The 16,217-nt window shown below is 41.5% G+C and overlaps 1 long non-coding RNA gene across 1 annotated transcript; it reads left to right on the forward strand.

Moving 5' to 3' along the window:
• The first annotated feature begins 11,397 nt into the window (after positions 1 to 11,397).
• LOC122675620 lies at positions 11,398 to 15,700 on the forward strand. Its single transcript, XR_006335301.1, has 2 exons — positions 11,398 to 11,622; positions 14,637 to 15,700. It is a non-coding gene; the product is annotated as an uncharacterized LOC122675620 (long non-coding RNA).
• The last annotated feature ends 517 nt before the right edge of the window (positions 15,701 to 16,217 follow it).

Below are 16,217 nucleotides of genomic sequence, written 5' to 3' on the forward strand. Positions count from 1 at the left end.
CTGATACTGACTCAGTGTATATTTGTGTGCTCAATCACTCAGTTGTGTCCGACTCTTTGCGACCCTTTAGACTGTTGCCTGCCAGGCTCCTCTGTCCCTGGGATTTTTCAGGCAAGAATATTGGATGGGTTGCCATTTCCTACTCCAGGAGGTCTTCCTGACCTAGGGATTGAACCCACATCTCCTATGTCTCCTGAATTGCAGGGAGATTCTTTACCCACTAAGCCATTGTGGCAGCCCCAGTGTATATTTAGGTGTTAGTAAAAAGTGAAGCAATCTTAGTGTGAAAAGTCAGTTTATTTTATTAGGAGACATATGACAAGAGTATCTTTTTCAAGACTGTAGAAATCATATCTTCTGGAAGCCCCTGGTTAAACTGCCCTGGGATAAGATTGACAAGAAGGGCAGAATATAAAAGCATTTCCACCCACATTTAAAGGGCACATATAGGAGAACAATCTTGGCCTCTGGAAAGGAGGTCAACTGGTCTAGTAGAAGGAGGATCAGGAGGTTATAACTATGGGATTGGGCATATATATATGGGTTATCCAGAAATGAGGGCAGTGTATGAATCCAAATATAATATGCAGAAAAGCAAGTTTTCTCCTAGGAGAAGTTCAGCAAGGACAAGTTAGACCCTCTGTACAGGATGGATTTCAGGCAGCTTGGGCTCAGTATACGAAAACACAGACCCGGATTCTATTAGAGCTAAATCTCTTAATTTATAAATAAAGTGATGATGTGGATTTGTTTGTCAGAACGTTCCCAGTTTATAACTGTTGGGTCTTCAATTTGGACAATAAATGTGTATGATCTTTCTGCTTATAAGGCCCATGATAATCTAGCTCCTCCTTACTTTTTTTTAGCAGCAGCTATTATTTATTGAGTAATTACTGTATGTTAGGTTACTTTTTCTTTACATAAAAGTAACCTGACATATCATCTTTAATTTTTATAGCTACCCTGTAGGAAAGGTTTTATTAGTTCCATTTTATAGATGTGGGAAATGGGGCCTAGAGAAGAGAAGTGATTTGCCTAAGAGGTGCAGCCAGCAGGTAAACCTGTTTTACTCACTAAACCAGTAAATTTCCAAAGTCAGCACTCTGCTGTCTGCACTGAACTGGATTCTGCCTACTGTCTCCTCCCTTGTTGGAGGAGGCAAGACACAATCTGTCTTCCTTTTTACACATGTTCATTTTTAGTGGATTTGAGAAAGTTGCCATGTCACCTTTTTTTGGCGGGGGGGCAGATAATTTCTTTATAGTCTTGTGGTGGTCTCTACCATACATCAATGCAAATCAGTCATAATTATATACAATCAGTCATAATTACATATATATCTTCTCCTTCTTAAGCCTCCCACCTCCTCCCTACTATTTGAGTCACATCTCTTGCCCTTCTTCCATGATCCTCTGTGGCTTTAACCATATAGAGTTATGTTTAAACCCTTGAACCTGTCCTGCTTTCTTTAATCTCTAGGCCCTTGAACTTGCTGTTGCTTTCTTCAAAATCTCTGACCCACCCATATTCACAGTCATCTTCTTTGCTGGGTTCACTTCTACTTGCACTTTGCATCAGGATTTAGCTATCACTTCCTCTTGGAAGTCTATCCTGCCCCATTCCTCCTCCCCAAGTTTGGATTAGCTATCCTCCTACATGCTTCCATTTCCCCATCCCAGTGTTCATCACAGTTTACTACAACTTTCTACTTACTGGACCCTAGCCTGTAATCTCCATGAGGCAAGGTCAAGTAACTTATCATAACTGCATCTCCAGTAAAGACCAGAGTGCCTCATTCACAGGAGGGGCTTCATAAATATTTTTGAATCAAGTCTGAGAGACCCAATTTTCAGAATTGTAGGGTGGGGGGCGGTCAAATCAGGGATAGACTAGAGGCCACAGTAATTTGGGCCAGAATTCAGTTGACTGTGTAAGATTGGCTTAAATTTCCCCTTTGGGTCTGTCTCTTCTGGGGCAGGGCAAACCTTTGCAAGGGGACTGAGGAACCTCATTTGTAGAGCCATGGACACTGGAACCACAGGGCCTGGTCCCAGAGGGAAGAGACAAAGACACTCATCAATAACAATCTGGCACCAAACTGGGGAGACAAAATATAAGATGCCTTCCCTCCCCTAGATGCCATGGGGTCTGGCTTCAGCCCCATTTTCCCGATGTAGGAGTGGGATGGGAATGGCTAATGCTGTAAGGGAGAAATCATGGATGAGGGGAAACTGGCACAGAACCTCCTTCTCTGGCATCTGGACACAGTTCTCAAGCCCCAGCCTCTTTTAGTGCTTGTGGTTTTCCTCATCCCAACCTCGCCTATCTTTGCAATCTAGTCTCTGCCTTTTCCTCCTGTGCCCAAACCCTACCCCCAATATCAGCTTTCAAACTGGCAGTTATTAAATATAGGGTTTATTATCTTTATGATGATGTGTGCACAAGGATGAATTTAAATGACACCCCTCCATGGGCCTCAGAATCTCCTCTGGAGCTGTACTCACAGTCCGTGAGAGAGGAGCCTAGACACGTATCTACCAAATCTATCAAACATTGATCATACTTTGTTACCAAACCTCTAAGTCCCTCAATGACTCCTGCCTTAGATGCTTACACTTTGGGTACAAGCAGGTATTGGGCTGTAGGCAACAGAGCCCAGGTAATGTGTTGATAGAGCATAGTCATCAAGAGAAAATATAGACTTAATTTAAAAGACTGGAGTAGTGACATTTTTGGTATTATCCAGGCTATAGAGACATGTCTGACAGTAGGAGAATTTTCTGGACAAGGGGACCTTCCCACTCCAGGGATCTTCCCACTCCACTAGGTTGCATCAGCAACCTGCAGCCTCCCAAAACTCCAGGGCCCTGGGTCATCACAGGCTTGCCTTTCCCCCAGTGGTTCCCCACCTTTTGTCCTGTGCTGACGTCTGTCCATAAGCACAGTGGCTCCCAGGGGCAGGGACTCTTATTTGGGGTTAGGGAGTGAGTGGTGCATATTCTCCTAGGGTGTGTGAGTCAGAATCCCCTGGTGAAGCACTGCACCCCTCCAGAATGATTCTGATATCCACCCACCTCCAAGGCGTAAGCCTACTGTTTGATAATTACCACAGAGTTTAGGGCTCTGGAGAGCAGGACAGCAGAGACTTCTAAACTAGCCACATGTCTTAGAGCTATTTCTCCACCCAACTTGGACAGAAGTTTCCCAGACAGATGATGTCAGTGCACTAGAGAGGAGACTTAAAATCTGTGCTCTCACTGGCTAAGAAAACTTTCCCTGGATCCCTCAGGGACTGATGGTGGGAATATAGACTGGTACAGTCATTCTGGAGAGTAATTTGGCAATACTTGGTGAAATTAAGAGTGCCTACGCCCTGTGACCCAGCCATCCCTCTCTCTTGGGGGGTGTGGACTCCCCCAAGAAACTCAGGCACAGGTCCATTAAGGGATGCATATGAGGGTGTTCTATGCACCACTGGGTGTGGGAATTGATGATGGTGATGGCTAATGCTTGCTGAATGTTTTCTGGGCTCTGTCCTTTGCATGTTCTCAGTGCTCTACGTGAAATAGACACTCTTACTATTTCTGTTTTAGAAATGTGAACACAGGTATGGGGTGGTGGAGTAAATGGTCTAAGTTCACACAGTTGGTAAGTGGGAATGATGCCAGGTAGTCTGGCTCCCACATGCGCACTCCTAACCATTAGGTTGTATGGTCTATCTCTGTATCCATCACTGGGGAATGACTAAATGAATAGAGAATACTGTTTATCAAGCACGTGGGCAAGTCTTAAAAGCATAGAACTGAGTAAAAAAAGAAGAAAAAGAATGAACTCCATAGTTCACTGTCATGTATCATATATATTTATATACTTTCATACATACTTAAAATATGTACAAAGATGATATAGCATCATGAAATTTCAAATGTATTAATAAACATCCAAGTACATATTAGTATCTGAGGTGGGGCAAATAGAAGTCCGATATGAAAAGGAAATGTATTAAATAAATAAAACAAAGCCTAACAAATTGAGAGAAGACCTTGGCCAGAATGGTGATGACTGGGAGCCATGAACTGAGGAGTGGTGTAACTCTGCTCTCTTCTTCTGAGGCTAATATTTCTCCCCTATAATTCCCTTCATAAAAGTAGATGCAAAGTTGCATCCCACTCACTCCTGGGAGAATCAGAGCAGGCAAGCTCATCCTCATTCTCTTCCTTGGGGTACCCCCTACCCTGACCCTGTTATCCCCTGGGAGCAGCAGAGTCCTACAACATATGTGCATTCTGCCCAGTGTTTGATTCCACCTTAAGAAGTAAGTTTAGTTCCTCCTATCTTAGAGATGAAAATGGAGGCAACTCAGAGAGGCAGTGACCTGCACTTGCTCTTATGTGCTCATGTCCATGTTCAGTAAAACTGGCACCTTACCCAGCTCATAGTGTAGAGTTTCCACCCTGTGGTTTACAACTTACCCATGAACATGGTCCTGGAAACCACCAGTTCCCTCTGCAGAAATAGCCATTATTTCTAAGAATCAAAGGAGTTTCCATGGTTTTGTTTGATAAAGACCTTAAAGTAAGGACTATACATTCAGGGATGACAATACAATTATTTTAATCAAAATTTTTCTAGGGTTACATTGGAATAGGACATTATTGCAAACCTTTTGAGAAAATTATTTATTTGTATTTCACATATCTCTGGCAATGGCTGATCCTAACAGTTGGCATTGTTAGGACCTATTCATGCCTCCAAGGCAGGCTTATCTACAAATGAGCATCTCTCAGTCCGTTATTGCTGGGGCAGGCCAAAACATGAATTCCAGCATTTCTAAATGAGTTAAATACAGGCATTGTTCACACTACTGTGTATCATGGTTTCCTATAGAGATGGAAAATGAATTCATAGTTAATGTTGTAATCAGAAAGACTTCAGAGAATGATTCAACAGGCAAATGCGCAATGACTCTAAAAAGTAGTTACCTCATTCATTCTGTTTTCAGAGTCAGGTTAGCATAAGAATTCTTTCAACACCCTGATGGTTGTATTCTCACAACACTTATTTGTAAGTTGCCTCCACTGTCTATCTGACACTGATAGAAGATATAGCTCTGATCAGAGGACAAATTGGCAATGAAACTGACTGGACAAAGTTATGTAGGGATACACATACATGACTATGCAGCTCAAACTGTGGTTTCTGCTTAGAGTGGGGCTCTTCATAAAAGTTAACATTCAAAAAACTAAGATCATGGCATCTAGTCTCATCACTTCATGGCAAATAGATGGGGAAAAAGCAAAAACAGTGACAGACTATTTTCTTGGGTCCCAAAATCACTGGAGACAGTGACTACAGCCCTCCTGGAAATTAAAAGATGCTTGCTCCTTGGAAGGAAAGCTATGAGAAACCTAGACAGCGTATTAAAGAGCAGAGACATCACTTTGCTGACAAAGGTTTGTATAGTCAAAGCTATGGTTTTTCTAGTAATCATGTATGGATGTGAGAGTTGAACCATAAAGAAGGCTGAGCACTGAAGAATTGGTGATTTCAAACTGTGATGTTGGAGAAGACTCTTGAGAGTCCTTTGGACATAAAGGAGATCAAACCAGTCAACCCTAAAGGAAATCAACCCTGAATATTCATTGGAAGGACTGATGTTGAAGCTCCAATACTTTGGCCACCTGATGCAAAGAGCTGACTCATTGGAAAAGATCTTGATGTTGTGAAAGATTGAAGGCATGAGCAGAAGGGGATGACAGAAGATGAGATGGTTGGATGGTATCATTGACTCAATGGACATGAGTTTGAGCAAACTCTGGGAGATAGTGAAAAACAGGGAAGCCTGGCATGCTGCAGTCCATGGGATTCCAAAGAGTTGGACACAACTGAGCGATTGAACAACAATTTCATAAATTATGTGAAAAGTGTGTATCAGGATCCTTAGCAAAGAGTGGGGAGGTTTGGTGAGGAAGAGGTGGGGAGGAAAGAAGGCTGAGTAGCAGCTGTCAAGTTGTGAAGTCAGGAGTGAGGAGGAGAGTGAAGTGGGTACAGAAGTGAAGAGGGTGAGGAATAAACCTGAGGAGGGTGTGCCTAAAGGGGAGTGGATGGATAGCATAGAAGTTGGGAGTGACCAGGCTTGGCCTCAGATTGTGAGACTGAACTGCAGCGTGGCTAAAAGTGGGTCTCACACTGATGTCTATCGACTGTGGATCTGAAAGCCTGCACCCATAGCATTCTGAGAGAGGCCATTTTGGATGCATGTTCCCAGTTCTTTCTAACATCCAGACACAGAAGGGATCTGCTATGTGGCAGAGCACATTTCCATGGAAGCAGCTCTTGGGATGCTCAAATTCTGGCATTTAAATGAAACATGTCCCGAATGCTCAGAACACCCCTCTCCCTGAGCCTACTCACAAGGCTTTCTGAGGTGACTTGGGGAGCCAGGTTGGGGGAAGAGTGGACATTCCTTTAAAATGATCCTCCATAATATAAAATGGCTACTGCACAAAGACAGGTACAAAGTCCCATCCCTGGATGCCTGCAATCTAGTCTAGATCAGGAGACATGGATGCAAGCAGGAGGCTCCTGAGAAAACCAACCCCATGTTTGTCTGACATTTTTCACTTTTATATAATTTTATACCATGACCTCATCTAATCCCTAGACGGAATCCTTGTAAAATCAGGAAGGGGTCTATTTTATAGTTGTACAAGCTGACATCTACAGAGGCCAAATAACTTACTGAAATTAGTTTAGGTAAATGACGATAGGCCCAAGACTGGAATTCAAGTCTCCATATTTCTAGATGTGTTATTCTACTGGACCTTGTTGCCTCCATAACAAGGGTCACTAACGTTTAAATCAAGGCCTCCTTATAACTCTTTCAGTGTCAAGCATTTGCTGGAAGTTAGGGAATAAATGGAGACTACTGTCTTCAGGATATAGTCTAGTGAACAAGATAGGAATATTAAAACTCTTTTACTGAAATATACATACAGGAAATGCAGAAATGGCCAAGTGTTCAGCTCAGTGAACTATCACAAAGTGAACACACCCTTGAAATCACCACCTAGATTAAGAAACAGAACGATACAGGCACTCCAGCAGCCAGCCCTCTTTGAACCCCTGGGACTGAAGTGCTAACAATTAAATATGTCACAAGGTAGATCAAAAGTAAGGCAAATAGTTGCAGAAATTAAACTTCCAGATGGTAATAAAAGAAGCAAAGGTCACTGAAGGAGGTTTCCCAGCTGAGGTGCCCTGAACAGCCACCTTAGTGCAAGTAAATTACAGGAAAGCATCCTAGGGTAAGGGATCAGAGAAGCAATGGCAGGAGAGAATTTCAAAGAAAGGAAAGAAGCGGTCTCTTACCCCATAGGAAGAGGAAGGGTGCTGGGGAGGGTTTGAGCAGCCCATGCAGCTGACAAGACCCAGCGAGCCGCTACAGCTGCCTACCCCCACTGATAACATACCAGTACTGTCTCCACAGCTGAGTGCTTTTCAGTTCCCCTCTCCCCAAAACTCTTAACCTCATTCTCACACTCTGTGAGGTTTCCATGTTAGTAAGAAAGGTGAAAAAATGTCAAGCACACCCAAATGAGGAGACTTAGAAGAGATGCTTGTGGCTTTAGCTCAGTTGCCTGGACTACAGCCTTTCTAAGGTACCATCTGAGATCAAACATGGGGTGAAGGAGCCACACAAGCATACTTCTTGCACAACTTAGAATTGTGCAGTGGATGTGTTTTGACTGGATACTTCCTTAGGAGAGACCATTGCCAGTGTTTGTAGAACAAGTGATATAGGTGATTAAGAACAGTAAACTTTTGGTTTTTTCATGTTTGGATTATAATTGCTTATTATCTAACTTAAAAAGGGGGGATTTGTCTATCTATAAAGTTATTCATCTAAATATTTCAAAGTGGAGACACTAAAATAGGATGCTATGTTAAAGAATAGTTGGGTTGATCACCCCTTCATTAACTGTTTACACCAGCCCAGGAAAGAATCAGAAGTCTCGGGGTGTTCTTGATGTTCTTCTTGAGGACATTAATCTGGACTGCTATTTTCCAAGAAGACTCCTTCAAACCAACAGTAGAGTCTATGGCAGTTATATCAGGGGCAGCAGTTGGGGAGTTTTCAGGAATTTAGGAGAGTGATGTTAGGGATAGAAAAATCATGTATGTGGGTGTGGTATGGTGTGGTGTTTGTGTGAGTTTGGCGAATTGCAAAGGATAATCCTATTTCTGGTACCTACCCAATCATCCTCCTTTCTCCATCACAACCCTACTCTTCCAAACCGGCTTCCTTGAACCCTCTAGTTATCAGTCCACTCTCAAGCCAGGTTCCTATCTCAACAGTTTTGTTTTCTTTCTAATGCTTCCCTGGTGGTTTAGCAGTAAAGAATCTGCCTGCAGTGCAGGAGGTGCAAAAGATGTGGGTTCAATCCCTGGGTTGGGATGATCCCCTGGAGTAGAAAATGCCAAGATTTTTGTTTGTTTGTTTGTTTTTTACTATTTCTGATTGTGATCAGGGAGAAAATGTTTGCCTTACAAAGACACACAGACACACACATTTTAAAAAGTCCCTTTGAAAATCTACCTGTATCATCTATTGTATACTTTGATGTTTTCCTTTATTCTATTCTTTCACTTAAAAAATGCTGAACTCCACCCACCAAACTAATTTTCACAATCTATGGCTTTTCATAAAGAATCACTCCATCTCAGTTTAGGAAAGTTATTAATAAATAAGGTAGATTTTTGTTTTGCTTTGCTTTGGTTTTTGATAAGCATTAAGGTTTCACCACTGCCTTAAGTTTTAAAAATTTACCCCTGAGGTTCATAAGGCTCTCTCAGCAGCCTGGATAAAGACAGAGCTTCTATGTAGACCCTCAGTTTTCTCTCACCTATGAGAGATGCACCCAAGACTCTTGGGTCCTGCCCTGCACACTGTGTGAGAGAGATTTGCAGGAGCAGTGGGTGTTCTTACAAAGTACATAGAAGTCAGATAAGAGGGTACAATGGACATGAGATGCACTAGCTCTTCCAATGCTTTGATTCTGATTACTTTAGCATGTGGACAAAATACCATAGGGCAACTTCCTATTTGTAATAAAAGTGTGCTATAATAAAGCAGATCCAAGAAAGTTTGGGAAGCGGGCTACAAAAACAGAGAAGTTGGGTTTGACCTCAAAACTCACCTTCACAATTTTATTTTAACTAGTCTCAGTTCTGGACTACCTTCTCACTGCTATCATCTTCACATGTAAATTAAGCAGTCATGTCTTCCTGCTACTTGAATCTAAAGGTCATCCAAGAAGACATTTGCCTAGGCTAACACTTGCCCTCTGAGAGAAACTCACCAATATGAACACACCAGAGGAAAAGGAAGCACAGGTGCCTTAACCAAAATGGTATGTGACAATTTGTTCAAATGAAACCACCACCTTCTGCTCCTCCCTATATCTCTTTCAAGTACTTCTTGCTTACACTTATAGCTTGATCTTTTAAAAAGTTTTATTCTGTGTGGGCTAGTTTGGCCCTCAAGATACAATAAGGAGAGAGATGTTGATAGCCTATTCCAATTTTCTGCAGGATAATTTTTGACAAAAGAAATCATTCCTTGTGACCCAAGACTTACTGATTTTCCCTTAGACACAAGACATGGAAAGCAAAGGTCCCAGACAGGTCTAAGGAACAGACACTTTGTGGGCCAAATAATCAAATCTGAGGGCATGAAAGCATCTGAAAAGTGTTGCAAGAAAACTAAGCATTTGAAAAGATACATTGCCAAGGGTTATTAAGTAAATAAAGCCTCAGTGCCACATGCGTAGAATGCTCCTCCTGTGGCTTTAAGTATAATGACAGTGTCTGGAACACACCCTAGATGGGAAAAGTAGTCAGAGTCTGGGTAAGTCTACCATATTCTCATGACTTTTCTTGGGGATAAACCATCCTAAGTAAAGAAATCTTCAGGTGACAATTTGGAAGCCTTTTGCATATATGAGAGAAGGGCAAAAAAAGCATTGTAAAGGAGACTGTGAAGAGCATAAACAGACTTGCTTTGGGGGAAAGCAATGCATTGCTGCAGAAAGAATGATACCTATAAGGCAACTTCCCATCTGGTGTAACACTGCCCTGGATTTCCCACAACCATTCTGAGGATATAAACATCTAGCGAATTTGTGTTCTTAAACCAAATGCAACCAACCAATTAAGCATGTATGAGAACCAGAATAACTCTGGTCATGACAACAGCAGGGAGAATCAACCAGGAGGCCACCCTCCTCTTATGTCTGGAAATGCAATTTTAAGTTGGAATCTGAATCAAGATCTTGCTTGTGGGTGCATTCATCCTGATACCTCTCTCTGAAACACCTAGCCTTGGCTGACTGCTTTGGCAAGCTGGGGCTTGAATCAGGCCAGACGTTTACTTAATTCAAATGATTCTGTCATTCTTGTTCATTCACTCATATTCTCTCTCCTCGTCTCTTCCCAGCCCTCCACTCCCATCCCTGCCTCTTTCTCTTATTGCAAAGCTTAAACCAAGAAGTCCCAGGCTCTCATCTCAGTTGTGGCCCATGCCAGCAGAATGATGGCAGAACACATTTTTTTCCTTAAGTCTTGCTTTTAAGATTTACTCCAGAATTATAGGTTAAACCTTTTCTAATGTTTCTTGCAAAATTGAGGAGCATGCATCCATAAAGGTATAAATTATTAGTTCTTCTCTTCTGTTCACACAAACACTGTCTTTCAGAAGTTGCTACATTAAGAAAACGTCGAACAGCATCTGCTTATGTCAATAAAACTGCACAGTCTTCCTGAACTGAGGGTTCAAAATAACAGGAAGAAAAATACACCAAATGTCATACGTGAGGTAACAGAATGAAATATGGAATGGAATTAAAAGCATTTAGCACTTCTTTATTTCTAAAACAATTTGTTTGGTGACCTTACAAATTTTGGTTGTTTAGGGTCTTGGCTTAGTGCATTAATCCTGAAATCCCTATCGATAGAAAATGTTACTGAAATGGGGAGACTTCTTGATTAGGAGAGAATGGACAGCCATATGGGAACTGGTCCTTGTTTTTAGGGGCTTGTTAGCTTCATTGTGGGGAGCTGGCCTGTTCAAGGCCCAAAAAGGCCCTGGGAAAGCCTTAAAAGAGGCCATTCCCTGTCCCACCACCCCATGATAAAGTAGTAAAACATTTGCCGGGTCTCTCTTGTTTTTCCTTGAGAAAAACATAGTAGTGACCTTTACTTAGTAGTTTATCTTGGAATGTCAAAAACAAGATGTACGCTTTTGCAATCACTTAAGACAAAGAATTGTATTGATGTGACAAAAACTAGATGGCATTTTTTATGAACTATATTTACTGCTTGTACTAGTATAAAGGTAGCTGTTTTACTCAATAAAATCACTGACTTGCCTCAAGAGCATTTCAGTCCTCTCGACCCCATTCTTTACTAGCCGCTTTTTTCTCAGGCTTCCGTGATGTTGCGATCGTGACTTGTTCTCTTTGCCGGCTGGTCCCGACAGGTGGCGCCTCAATCAGGGACTCGATCGGACTACACGGTCGCAGCCGCCCGAAACATGAGTTCAGAGGGGATCCCAAAAGAAACGTGAGTACGGATTTTTTCAGGGCGCAGAGGGTTTTTTAGTCGAGAGTATAAACAATGGGTCAAGGTAGTAGTAGAGAGCTTTTTGTAACTATGTTTAAGACTATGTTAAAGGTGAGAAGAGTTACTGTTGCTAAACATACATTAGAAAAGTTTTTGTTGTTTGTAGAAGAAGTTTGTCCTTGGTTTCCTGAAGATGGGACTGTGAATATAGAAACTTGGAAGAAGGTAGGGGAGCAAATTCAGCAGTATTATTCTTTACATGGGGCTGAGAAGGTACCGCTAGATGCCTACTCATTATGGACTCTTATCAGAGACTGTTTGGACCCTGAACATGAAAGCAAAAAATTGGAGACTGCGTTAAAGAATATAATTGGTAAACTTCCCACCTTGCCTACTGCTCCTCCTTTGGAGCATGTTTATGATACAGCAGAAAAATCCCCTGTACAGAGTTCCTCTGACTCTGATTCTGAGTTAGACCTTGCTGAACAAGCAAAAGATCCTTGAGAGTTATTTGCTGCTGAAAAAACCACTGTTAAAACACAAGCGGAATTATCCCCTTTTTCGGAGGTTAAAGAATTGCTTACAACTGTAACTAAACATCTTGATACTCTTAACTTAAAGCTTTTTTCCCAACCCTTATGTCCCTCTAATCAGTTACCATCGCAGCCTCCGTCCGTTATTGCAGGACTAGACCCACCAGTTGCTGATATACAAAAGGGGTCTGAGGCTCCCGCACAGGCATTATCTGTAAAAAACACCTCCAAACTGTCCCCCCTCCAACTTACAATTCGCCAGGCAAGGCAACAGGGAGAAACTTTAAAAGGATTTCCTATCCTTTTCCCCGTCCTTGAAGACGCTCAACAACGAAGGTATTATGAACCCCTGCCATTTCAACAAATTAAAAAATTAAAACAAGCCTGTGCCCAGTATGGACCAACTGCTCCTTTTACTATGCCCATCATTGAGAATTTAAATAGTCAATATTTACCTCCTAATGATTAGAAGCAGGTCTCTAGGGCCTGCCTCTCTGAGAGAGATTATTTGTTATGGAAATCAAAATTTGGAAAACAATGTGGAACTTTTGTGGACAGAAATAAAAGAAATGGACTGCAAGTAAGCTTTGAAATGCTTATCTGCCTTTTCCAGCTTGCAGGCTGATTTGCAGCACTATGGCCTTCAAATAGCTCCTGAGAAAGTTCAACATAGCCCACCTTATTCTTATTTAGGCTTTAGACTGGAAGGGGAGACTTTTAAAGCTCAAAAATTGGAACTTCGTAAAGATAATTTGAAAACATTGAACGATTTTCAAAAATTATTAGGAGATATTAATTGGATTCGTCCCTATTTGAAAATCACTACTGGGGAATTAAAACCCCTGTTTGATATTCTTAAAGGACCTTCAGACCCCACGTCGCCTCGGGTTTTGACTGATAAAGGACGCCAAGCTTTAAATATAGTAGAAAAAGCTTTGGCTGCTCAAACAAGCTCTCATTGTGATTATACAAAAAAATGGGGTTTGTATATACTTCTAAACATACCCCTACAGCTGTTCTTTTTCAAGATTCCCCTCTCTGTTGGATACATTTGCCTGTTTCCCCTGCTGGGTACTCACCCCTTATTTTGATCTAGTCAGTAATCTTATCGCTAAGGGCCGTTGGGATTCCAGAAAATTATTGGAGAGAGACCCTTACTTTATCTGTTTACCATTTACAAAAGAACAACAGAACTGGCTATTCCAGTTCAGTGATTCCTGGAATGCAGCCCTAGCTCATTTTGCCGGCAGATTAGAAAATCATTTTCCCGCTAATAAGCTGCTACACTTTGCTAGTCAACACGACTTTGTATTTCCCTCCGTAGTTGTTTCGCAGCCACTTACAGACGCAGTCACCATATTCACCGATAGATCATCAAACGAAAAGGCTGCTTATGTTATTAATGATACTGTTACCTCCTGGTTTACAGGCTGTTCCTCTGCACAAGAAGTAAAATTATGCGCCGTGTTTGCTGTTTTACAACACTTTGCCTCTGAACCTTTGAATGTTTTTTCTGATAGCCATTATGTTATTAGAGCTCTTAACCAATTAGAAACTGTTCCTTTTATTTATACTGTTAATTCAGTGATTCAGCAACTGTTTCGTGATATACAAGCTCTTTTACATCAAAAGATTTACAAACACTTTTTTGGCCATATTCGCGCTCATTCGAGTTTACCTAGAGCACTTACTTCTAGAAATACATCAGCTGATTCCGCCACTCATATTTTCCTTTCCCAGACCCAACTCGCAGAACGTTCTCACCAATTACTTCATCAAAACAGCAATACCCTCAGATTACAATTTAAAATACCCCGTGAAACCGCCAGGCAAATAGTTAAGTGCTGCCCTGTTTGTCCTCAATTTTTTTCTGTTCCTCACTATGGTGTGAACCCCTGCGGCCTCCTTCCCAACCATTTATGGCAGATAGATGTTACTCATGTTCTTTCCTTCGGTAAATTGAAATATGTTCATGTTAATATAGATACTTTTTCTAGATATATTTTTGCCTCTTTACAAACAAGAGAAGCAGCTCAACATTGTATCACACATTGCCTTGCACCATTCTCCGTTATAGAAACTCCAAAGACCATCAAAACGGACAATGGACCTGGATATACTTCTGCCGCTTTTCTTAATTTTTGCTCCCGTCTCTCCATCTCTCCTAAAACAGGCATCCCCTACAATCCCCAAGGCCAAGGCATCATTGAACGAGCTCATCAGACATTAAAACACCAGCTTTTAAAATTAAAGAAGGGGGAGTTATATCCTCTCACACCATATAATTACTTACATCATGCTCTTTTTATTCTTAATTTTTAAAATTTGGACTCTGAAGGCAAAACCGCAGCACAGCGATTCTGGTCCCCAGCTGCTATTAACAAGCCCTGCATAACTTGGAAAGATCCAATTACTAATCAATGGCATGGCCCTGACCCTGTTTTGATATGGGGGCGGGGACATGTTTGTGTTTTTCCACAGGATGCCGAAGCACCGTGCTGGCTCCCGGAGAGGCTGGTACGCCAGACGGAGACGGTCGCTGACTGCTGGAATGGAGAGGCTGCAGATACAAGAGAGGAATGTTCTGCAAACAAATCAACAACTACATGAGTTCATGGAAGGAGCAAGACACATTGCTGCGGATACAATCAATCCACACACTTCCCTATCCTACCTAGTGCTTGCATTAGCATGCGCTGTTATGAATCAAGCCTTTCCTAGCGCTGAAGGAAATGTTTTTCTCTCTTGGGCTCATTCCTATGCTGATTTTTATAATACCTCTGCTTATTGGGTATGCACTGCCATGCCTTTGTCAGTTGTAAATGGTTTACCATGGTGGGTTTTGCCGATGAGTCAGGAAGAATTACCTGCGCTATAATAAAAGTAGAATGTTGTGTGTATATACCAGATTTATCTTCCAATGTGTCTGATGCTGTAAATGATCTTCAACATCAAATACTTTCTATGCAAGATTCCTCCCTTTCTTTTTGGGAGCAAGTTAAATCCTGTTTTGGGAGTGATTGGTGGAAAACCCTGCTTATAGTGCTTGTTATTGTACTCTGTTTTCTTTGTTGTGGACCATGTTTTTTACAATGTATTATGAATTTAGTTACTGAAAGAATTATGAAGTTTTCCCGTATTATGAAAAAATAATCTTGTTTCCCTTTTTCTCGAGAAATGAGTAGAGAAGCTCGGCTTTTTAATAAATAAAAAGGGGGAGATGCGGGGCCTGCTCAAGGCCCAAAAATGCCCTGGGAAAGCCTTGAAAGAGGTCATTCCCTGTCCCACCACCCCATGATAAAGTAGTAAAACATTTGCCGGGTCTCCTTTGTTCTTCCTTGAGAAAAACATAGTAGTGACCTTCACTTAGTAGTTTATCTTGGAATGTCAAAAACAAGATGTAAGCTTCTGCAATCACTTAAGACAAAGAATTGTATTGATGTGACAAAAACCAGATGGCATTTTTTATGAACTATGTTTTCTGCTTGTACTAGTATAAAGGTAGCTGTTTTACTCAATAAAATCACTGACTTGCCTCAAGAGCATTTCAGTCCTCTCGACCCCATTCTTTACCATCAGCTTTTTTCTCAGGCTTCCGTGCTGTTGCGGTCGGGACCTGTTCTCTTTGCCAGCTAGTCCCGACACTTCATGAGAAGGAATATTGGAAATAATTTTTCTATAGAGCTCATTTATTGAGCCCCCTCTTTAGATTCTTCAAAAATTTTCAAACATAATGCCTTTTGGGAATTATTTAGAATGTTGATTACTTGATAGAGTGAATGGTTTTTCTGAGCTCCACATTCCTATAAGAGTGTCTGGCCACAGCAATCAGAGAGTTGAAATTGGCCAAAGTTCTGATACCTACCATGCAAAATCCTTTCAAAGGGTCAAGTTTGACAAGTCTTAACTCTGCTCATTTCCTGTAATGTGATCTCTCTGTGACATTACTGTGAGTCCACACCAAAGTCAAAGGAAATGATGGCATTTCCTTTAACTGTGAGTGGGATTTTAGGTGACTTTTTGTTTTTGTTAAAACTACTCATATATGCTAACTACATTTCC

This window comes from Cervus elaphus, chromosome 19 (genome assembly GCF_910594005.1).
Source record: "Cervus elaphus chromosome 19, mCerEla1.1, whole genome shotgun sequence".
NCBI classification, from domain to species: Eukaryota; Metazoa; Chordata; class Mammalia; order Artiodactyla; family Cervidae; genus Cervus; species Cervus elaphus.